Source organism: Passer domesticus, chromosome 2 (genome assembly GCF_036417665.1).
Source record: "Passer domesticus isolate bPasDom1 chromosome 2, bPasDom1.hap1, whole genome shotgun sequence".
NCBI classification, from domain to species: Eukaryota; Metazoa; Chordata; class Aves; order Passeriformes; family Passeridae; genus Passer; species Passer domesticus.
The window spans coordinates 62,758,930-62,766,284 of record NC_087475.1 but is presented as its reverse complement, the minus strand read 5'-3'; the positions used below and the strand labels follow the sequence as shown (position 1 = coordinate 62,766,284).

General features: G+C 44.2%; 1 protein-coding gene across 4 annotated transcripts in view; it reads left to right on the top strand.

Annotated features, from left to right (window-relative positions):
- LCP1 (lymphocyte cytosolic protein 1) overlaps positions 1-7,355 on the top strand; it is a 47,707-nt gene that overhangs the window by 14,016 nt on the left and 26,336 nt on the right. Inside the window, exon 1 of one of the 4 annotated variants that reach the window (XM_064408755.1) lies at positions 3,475-3,669. The exons of the other annotated variants lie outside the window; for them this stretch is intronic. The gene's annotated coding sequence lies outside the window, so the exon portion shown is untranslated. Of the gene's footprint in view, positions 1-3,474; positions 3,670-7,355 lie in introns of those variants that run through there. 4 annotated transcript variants of the gene reach the window in all.

Here is a 7,355-nt window from a genome sequence, read left to right as displayed (position 1 = left end):
CCCCTCCCCTCCCCTCCCCTCCCCTCCCCTCCCCTCCCCTCCCCTCCCCTCCCCTCCCGCCACTGGGAATGCCCAGACCAGAGCCCCATGGAGCTTGGTGAGTCCTGCCATGGACTGTGGTGGTTGAATGAGGGTTGGAGACCAGGTTTCTCAGGGAGGGAGGGCATGGTGGCAGACTCCAGCTGGAGGCAAAGACCTGGCCACCCCACTCCTTCCTGCATGAACAGATTTAGACAAAGTAAAAGAAGCTCATGTTGCACCAAGAGATATTTCATGATATCATGATCTCACCCCCAACAGACCCCAGTATCCATGTTGTGACAAGTTCAATGGGATCACCCAGCTGTGCTTTGCATTCTCAAGGCTTTTTCTGGCATACATAATGCAGGAAGAATACAGTGTAAAAGGTCTGAGTTTCACATGCGTTCTGCAAAGCCCCAGCCTGTAGTATTCTCTCTCCTGCAGAGATCACAGGTGGCATCTCAGGGTACCCTGCTAACACAGACCCAGCAGTGGGTCAAATTACCAACTGGCACCTGAGCACATGCCATCAGAGTAATGACTCCTGTTCACAAAGACTCATTTACCTTTCAACAGCATTGAGGTTCTCAGGGTCCATATTCAGAGGCAGTTCAGTGCTTAAATCACTAGTGGTTACAGGAAGTGTCACTGACTTTCATAGAAACAAGGACAGAGTCACAAAATAACATTGCAATTCAGATAGCATCAAACTGTAGTGGGAATTAGATCCTCTGTACTTATGCATGAGCAAGATATGATTTGTTAAAAGGAGATCATTTTAAAATAATTTCCATTATTTTGATTTGCCCTATTTTTTCATGGACCAGGATGTTCCTCTCAAAGGGTTCATTTAAAATTGTGCTGTCATTTAGTCAGACATTTTGCAAGGTCCACAAGAAGCTTTCATTCATTTGGAAGATCTGTGCTGCAGTCCCCACTCTGCTCCCTATCATGCTCTTCCCACCCCAGAGCATGGTCTACACCTGTGACCCAATCAGCTGTGGTGAGGAAGACATTGCATCATATCAGTGTGATTTTGCAAAGGAATGGCTTTTGGAGAAAGTAATTTCCTGAAGCAGAAGCAGCCTGCAGGAAGGCAAAGTTCTTGGGAGATTGCAGTGGGCAGTTAAAAATGTGAGTGCCCAGAGGTGGGTGTGCCAGGAAAGGCCACCCCAGGAACACACTGCCCTAGTGCCCATAGGGAAAAGACTGACCTAGAGCAGACCCCAGCTCCCTCCCCAGCTGGGGATCCCTGCAAACCCTTTCTGGCTTCCAGAACACAGCACTGCCAAGTCAGATGAAGCTGCTGGACCTCTTCTTAGGCAGATGCCCCAGATCCTTCAAATAAATTCCCATTCATTGGTGGAAGTGGGATTACTGGCTCCTGCATACTTTTTGGGTTGTCACTTAGTTTGCTAAGAAACATCCAAGCTTTGTGGCAGGAGAGCACAGGCAGTTTCTGCGCTCCCCAAGGCACCTGGGGGTGAAGGGGAGCAAGGTGAGACCCTTTGGCAGCTGAGGAGGTTGAAGTGAAAGTGCTCTGTCACTCAGAGCTGTGGGGCTGGCTCAGGGGCAGAGGAAGGAGAAGATGACTCGTGGAAGGGTTTGAAGGCTGTGGTGACAGCTGGGGCTGTATCTAAAGACTACCTAAATTTAATAATACTTGGTGAGACAGCATTATTAGCTACACAGTGACAATCCAGCAGGTCTTGAAATGAGGCAGAAAAAGGGATTAATGATCCATGTGTCAAATATGTGTTTTGTTTATGTCTGCCTCATAAATCCATCATACTTTAAATCTCATCTTTGTATTTCCAAGCTTGTTTGAACACTTCTTTAACACATCTGGTGCCTATGGGTTATGCTGGTATTGAATCAGTGCTGAGGACACAGTGCTGGACTCAGTCTAGGTCACACAAATATAAAATACCACACAGCATGGTGGAAACTCTGAGTTGCTCCCCCACCTTCTGCACAAGCTGTAACAACTCAAGAGAGGGTGCTAAGAGTGTTAAGCAAACTTGTCTGATAAGGAAACACCCACCCCAGTTTTCCTGTGCAAGTGGGATGTCAGATTTAGAGCACACATCCCTTTGGTGCCCTCGTCCTTATCTCAGAAAAGACATTGCAGCATTTAGTGGGATGTCATGGAGACCAGCAAAAGTAACTTAGGATTTGGAAAAGGTCTGTAAGTAAAAAAGCTGGGAAACCATCAGGCTTGTGTAAAATATCCTAGAAAACAAAGAATAGGAGCTGTGGCACAGCCTATCAAATAATCAAATACTATAGAGGAAGTATTTATTTCAACAGAAGTGAGTAGCCAAAAATGCCTGGAAAGTGTTTCAGCGTACCTCTGAAGAGAGCAAATGTATGCTGATTCAAGGATGGATCTTAATTATGGAGATTTGTTATTGAAAGGGGTTCTTTGAATCTTTTTACAATAGCATGTGGCTCATGGTCAGGTGAATGACAGTTTTTCATTAAAGACATATATTTTGGTAATTGTTTCCACCTGCCTGTTTTCAGAGGTAAAAGTCAGAACAGAAGTTTTTGAAAAATCTGAAGGATGATTCTTCAGCCTGTGGAAAGTAGCAAGAATCTTGCTGTTAAGATTGCAGAACATTTCTTAAAATCCCTGTGGGACTGATTATTAACTTCTCTCTCTTGAAGTGTTTTCAGATCTAAGACCTCTGCAATGCTGCATCATCAGGGCTTGAAAGATGGTTTATGTTTGCATCCATCGAGCACTTTTACATGTGACCCTTGAAATCTATGTCAGTTGTGAGGTGGTATGAGGAGCATTGTGTTCTTTCTTAGGCTTCCCTGTTCAATAAAAGGTTAGACAAACTGTAGGGAGACACCAGGATGCTACTGGCATGGAGCACAACAGGTCAGAGAACAGGGAGAGAGGGCTCAACTTGTTCAGCCTGGAGAAGAGAAGGCTGAGAGTGATCTTGGCCAACCTTGGATCTACACCAACCTAATCAGAGCTCATAGAGAAGATGGAGCCAGCGCGGTGAACACTGATAATGAAAAGGTCACAAGTTGCATCAAAGGAAATTCCAATCACTTGCACGGAAAAAGTTTTCACAGGGAGGGCAGTCTAACGTTGGCAGAGGTTGCGTGGCAGTGCTGAGGAGTTTCCATGCCTGGTGACTCTGCCCCAGCCTGTCCTGGCAGCCAGCCCTGCCTGGTGGATGAGGCATCACTGCAGACCTTGCTGCTCTGTGCCTCAAGTGTGGCTACCCTTACCAGTGAAGAGAGGAAGCGTTTTGAGCGCGCGTGTGTTCCGCGAACGAGAGCGGTAGTGAGAGGAAGCGACGCAAAGCGGTGGCCCTTATTGGAGGAGAACTGAGGTGAAGAGGTAGAGACCAGAGAATTCTTTGTTTCCTTATAAAGACAAAAATCTATTGCACTATGGGGTTTTGTCACCACTCACTTCCCTCTCTGGGCTCAGTCGTGGGCTCGCACTCTGGGGCTTGCCTAGTTGTGCTGCAGAACAGGAAGGGTTTCCTTGTCTGCAGTGACAGCTGCTTTGCAGTCCCTCCACCCTACAACGTTTGGTTTCTTTAAGCAGTTCTGCCCTTTCCGTTGGATTTGCAGCTGCTGATCTCTTCGTTGCTCTGACCCACTGCCTGAGCCCGGGAGGTAAGATCACAGCATCTGGTGGTTTTTTGGCAAGCTGCCCTCACTGAGAACCACTGAGCAGTTTAACTCCACAGGAAATTGTGGCTGCCATGAAAAAACAGAGCAGGTTCTGTATTAGCATGAAACATTTTCCAGTAGTCTTGTGCGCGGCATTTCTACTGACCTTCAGGAAAGTGTTTGATAGATTTAATTTGGCAGAGTGGCTTTTGGCTGAGTAGAATGGTAGTCTTGGAGTTGGCATTGGCTTGGAAGGGCTTGATAAAGTAAGAAGCCATTATTTAGATTGCAGACTGGATCCATGTAAGAAGATAATTTTAATTTCAGTAATGAAAAATACTGATTCATAAGTATAATGTATTTTGGCTCGTAGTTCTTACAATGTAATCAGCTGGCTGTTAGGACATTTATAACAGGTTTTTAGAAATGTAATTTTACTTTCCAGTGGATAAATAAAACTGATTCATGATAGAGATTGATTACAGTAGGAACTTCTGCTTTTAAAATGGTGGCATGGGGTAGTCCTAGTGTTATATTTGCCTTCTAAGATCTTGACTGGTGAATCTGGTCAGGCTTGTCGCTTGCCTTCTTTGGGATTTCAGCTCAGGCTCTAGATGAATTGTGAGTTGCAAATATCTACAGATATTTTTGGTGGTACTATTGTGAACAGGAGCCTTCAGGCTTAACTGTCTTCTCTGTAAGAGCAGTAACCTTGCTGGTTTTGTCATATAGTGATTCCCTTGGCACATGAATTTGGTTTGAACATTGATCCAATGGAACTTTAGATCTTTGTTATCATAACCAAAGTCTCAGACCAGGCTGGCTGACTGATCTCATACTGCTACAGGTGTCAGGTGAAGATGATCTCTAGCAAGTGCAGCTGGCTGCTCAGCAGATGGGGTTTGATCATCTTGCTAAAAGCAGAGCACACCCTGACACCTCTAGTGTAGAGAAACTCCAGCATGTTTCACCTTCCTCCCCTCTTGCCTGCCCACAGGATCAGTCTGGCCTCCTGAGCTGGGGAAGCTCTCATGAGTAGACAGGAGATGTGGAAACCCCCTCTGTGGTGGGAAACTCCCCTGAGAAGTGATCCTAGAGCCAGGAGGGGCTGGGAAGTACCTGCCTTCTTGCTGGTAACATGAGCGGGAATTTCTGCTTCCATCCTGACCATAAGGTCCAGATTTACTTAGATCAGAAGCTGAAGGTTAAAAAAAGGATGTATTATCTTACTGGGTTTGAATCTGTTTCCTCAACTGGACTAGAGTGTCTCTTTGGACTGAAAATTATTATGGTCATAAAATGTTTGTACTTAAATCTAGCAGTGTTGATCTTCTTCTCTTGCTCACAGAACCTGCCACACACTCCATTGTCTTGTATTTTGCTCTCAATTTTTCTTATACCATTTCTTTCTGATTTCAGTCATGAGCAGCTTAAAACAGCTGCTTGGAGTAGAGTGATCTTGATAGAGAACCTACTGTAAAAGTCTTTACCTTTTGTTTGTTTTAAAGCATGAAAGAATTATGAAGCGATTGAGTAAAGGGGAAGGAAAGAGATGGGGAGATCGGGGGAGTGCATTCAGAAATGCAGCTCATTTTCATACCCAGCTCCTTCATGCAAAACAGCAGACTCCCGTGAAATGCTGATGCAAAATGTAAAATATTTATCAAAATGAAAAATATTTAGGAAAAAATCTGAAACAGTATTTAAGTGCTGCAGGATGGAGTACTTGGATGGGTCTGTTGGATGCTCTGTGCATTTTTGCACTTATCCAAGGGGAAAGATGTAGGATGGGAAATAAATTCCTGCCCCTTGATGAAACAAGTAGGGTGTCCTGGACATGGAGGCTGTGCCAACAAGCAGGAGAGTGGCATGTGAGAGGCATGAGAGGGACATCCAGTGACCAGGCTTGGGGACCATGCCATAAAGCCAAATCATTCTTCAGAGGAACGGGGGGCGGGAGGACTGTGCCTTCTGCTGCTCCAGGTGCTGTTTGAGTTCCCCACTGCACACTACAGCTCCCAGCACGGCACCACCACAGGATGGGGGTCCAAGCAACAGCACAGCTGGTAAGGAAGGCTGTGTTCAGATGTGCACTTCTTTTTCTGGTCTGATTTTGTGGGTGGGGAGGGCCTGGTCACTGCTGGAATCACTGAGGTGTCCAGAAAAACTGAGGACAGAATTCAACTCCTGGCATGGGAGAGACAGCAATAGATTCATAAATCCTTGTGGAACCAGGCAAAAGCAAATATGTGTTTGTATCTAAAAACCTCCTTTTTACAGCTGGAACATGTTTTTAATGTTTTCCATGCACAGAGGAGCTGTTTGTTTGCAAATAAACTGGAAGCAGAGGCTGTTTTCTCTTTTTCCTGCATCAGTTACCAGGATTCTACAGCACATTTGGGTCAGTGCTTCGTGACCTGGCCTCTCACCCTCAGGCTGGAGCACACAGGAATAGGAAGAGAAGATTTTATCTGTCTGTCCAGGGTTTTATGCCCATCTGCCACCTCAGCTGTGTTGGGGCAAAGCTGGGATATTCTCATACCTATATCCAAAGCAGACCCTGCAGATGCTCTCCTCTTCTCCCACCCTTGTTAGTGAAGATGGAACTGGGTGGGACAGGGCTTTCCATGCCAAATGGGACACCTGTTGAATGACTGAAGCTGTTTGTCAGTTTGAGAATCAAAATGTTCCTTTATCTATGGAAAAAATGTTCTCACTTTAAAGCTAGCTAGAGATGAGAAAGATAAGTGACCCAACAAGAAATGTAGTGTACTGGATCAATTTTCTATTTTTTTAAAGAAAAATTCTACAGACTCTGATTGAAAAATAATATGCACCTAAATGCTGTCTCCCTAGTAGGATGTATCTGACAGATACAAGACACATAAGGAGAGTATTTATAGGTTCAGAGCTCTGCTTTTTCAATGTCTTAATTTCCTTGAAGGGTTAGCCCTTCCTGCCACTGAGTGGTCCATTGGAAAGAGAGCTCCATCTCTTTCCAGACCCTGTGGATTTTCCCTTCCCTTCCCTACTGTTGACCTGTATTTGATTTAGGACTCAGGCATCACATTGACAAATAAGGTCCTTTATGAAATGGAACATTAACAAATAACTCATGGGCATTGCTGTGTTCCTTCTGAACAGTGATAAATGTATTTTCTTGGTATCTTTTTTCAAATTGTATAAGCAAAAAAACAGATAAAGGGAAACATCTTAATAATCCCAGTGCCTACATACATGGCAAGATTTGCTGTTGCAGACACCAGTCTTTTAAAAAACCTTTGAGGCAAAGATTGTCATTTATTGTAGGCTACATTATGAATCTTTGTCGTACTAGGGAGGAAGTATTTGCCATATCTTCAGAAAGACTCCTCTTGGTGTCTTGAATGCTGATTTAAACAGCATGATGCCACTCAAACTGAAAGTATTGTCATCCAAGTTACCCATTTTTAACAGAGTTGTTAAGGATGTTTCTGTCTACTTTAGGATTTAAAATCTAGCTCAGCATCTTTGTGGAAATTTTTAAAATACTCTTATTTATCTGTAGTTATTTCAGTAGGGAAGGTGTCACAGCCCAACATGCACAACATGAAAAACTAACTTTTTTAAATGAACCACCTCATGTGTTTGAAAATGTTGCAGTTTGTGCTTCTTAAATGATTTTCAAAGTCCTTCTGTAAGAAATGTGT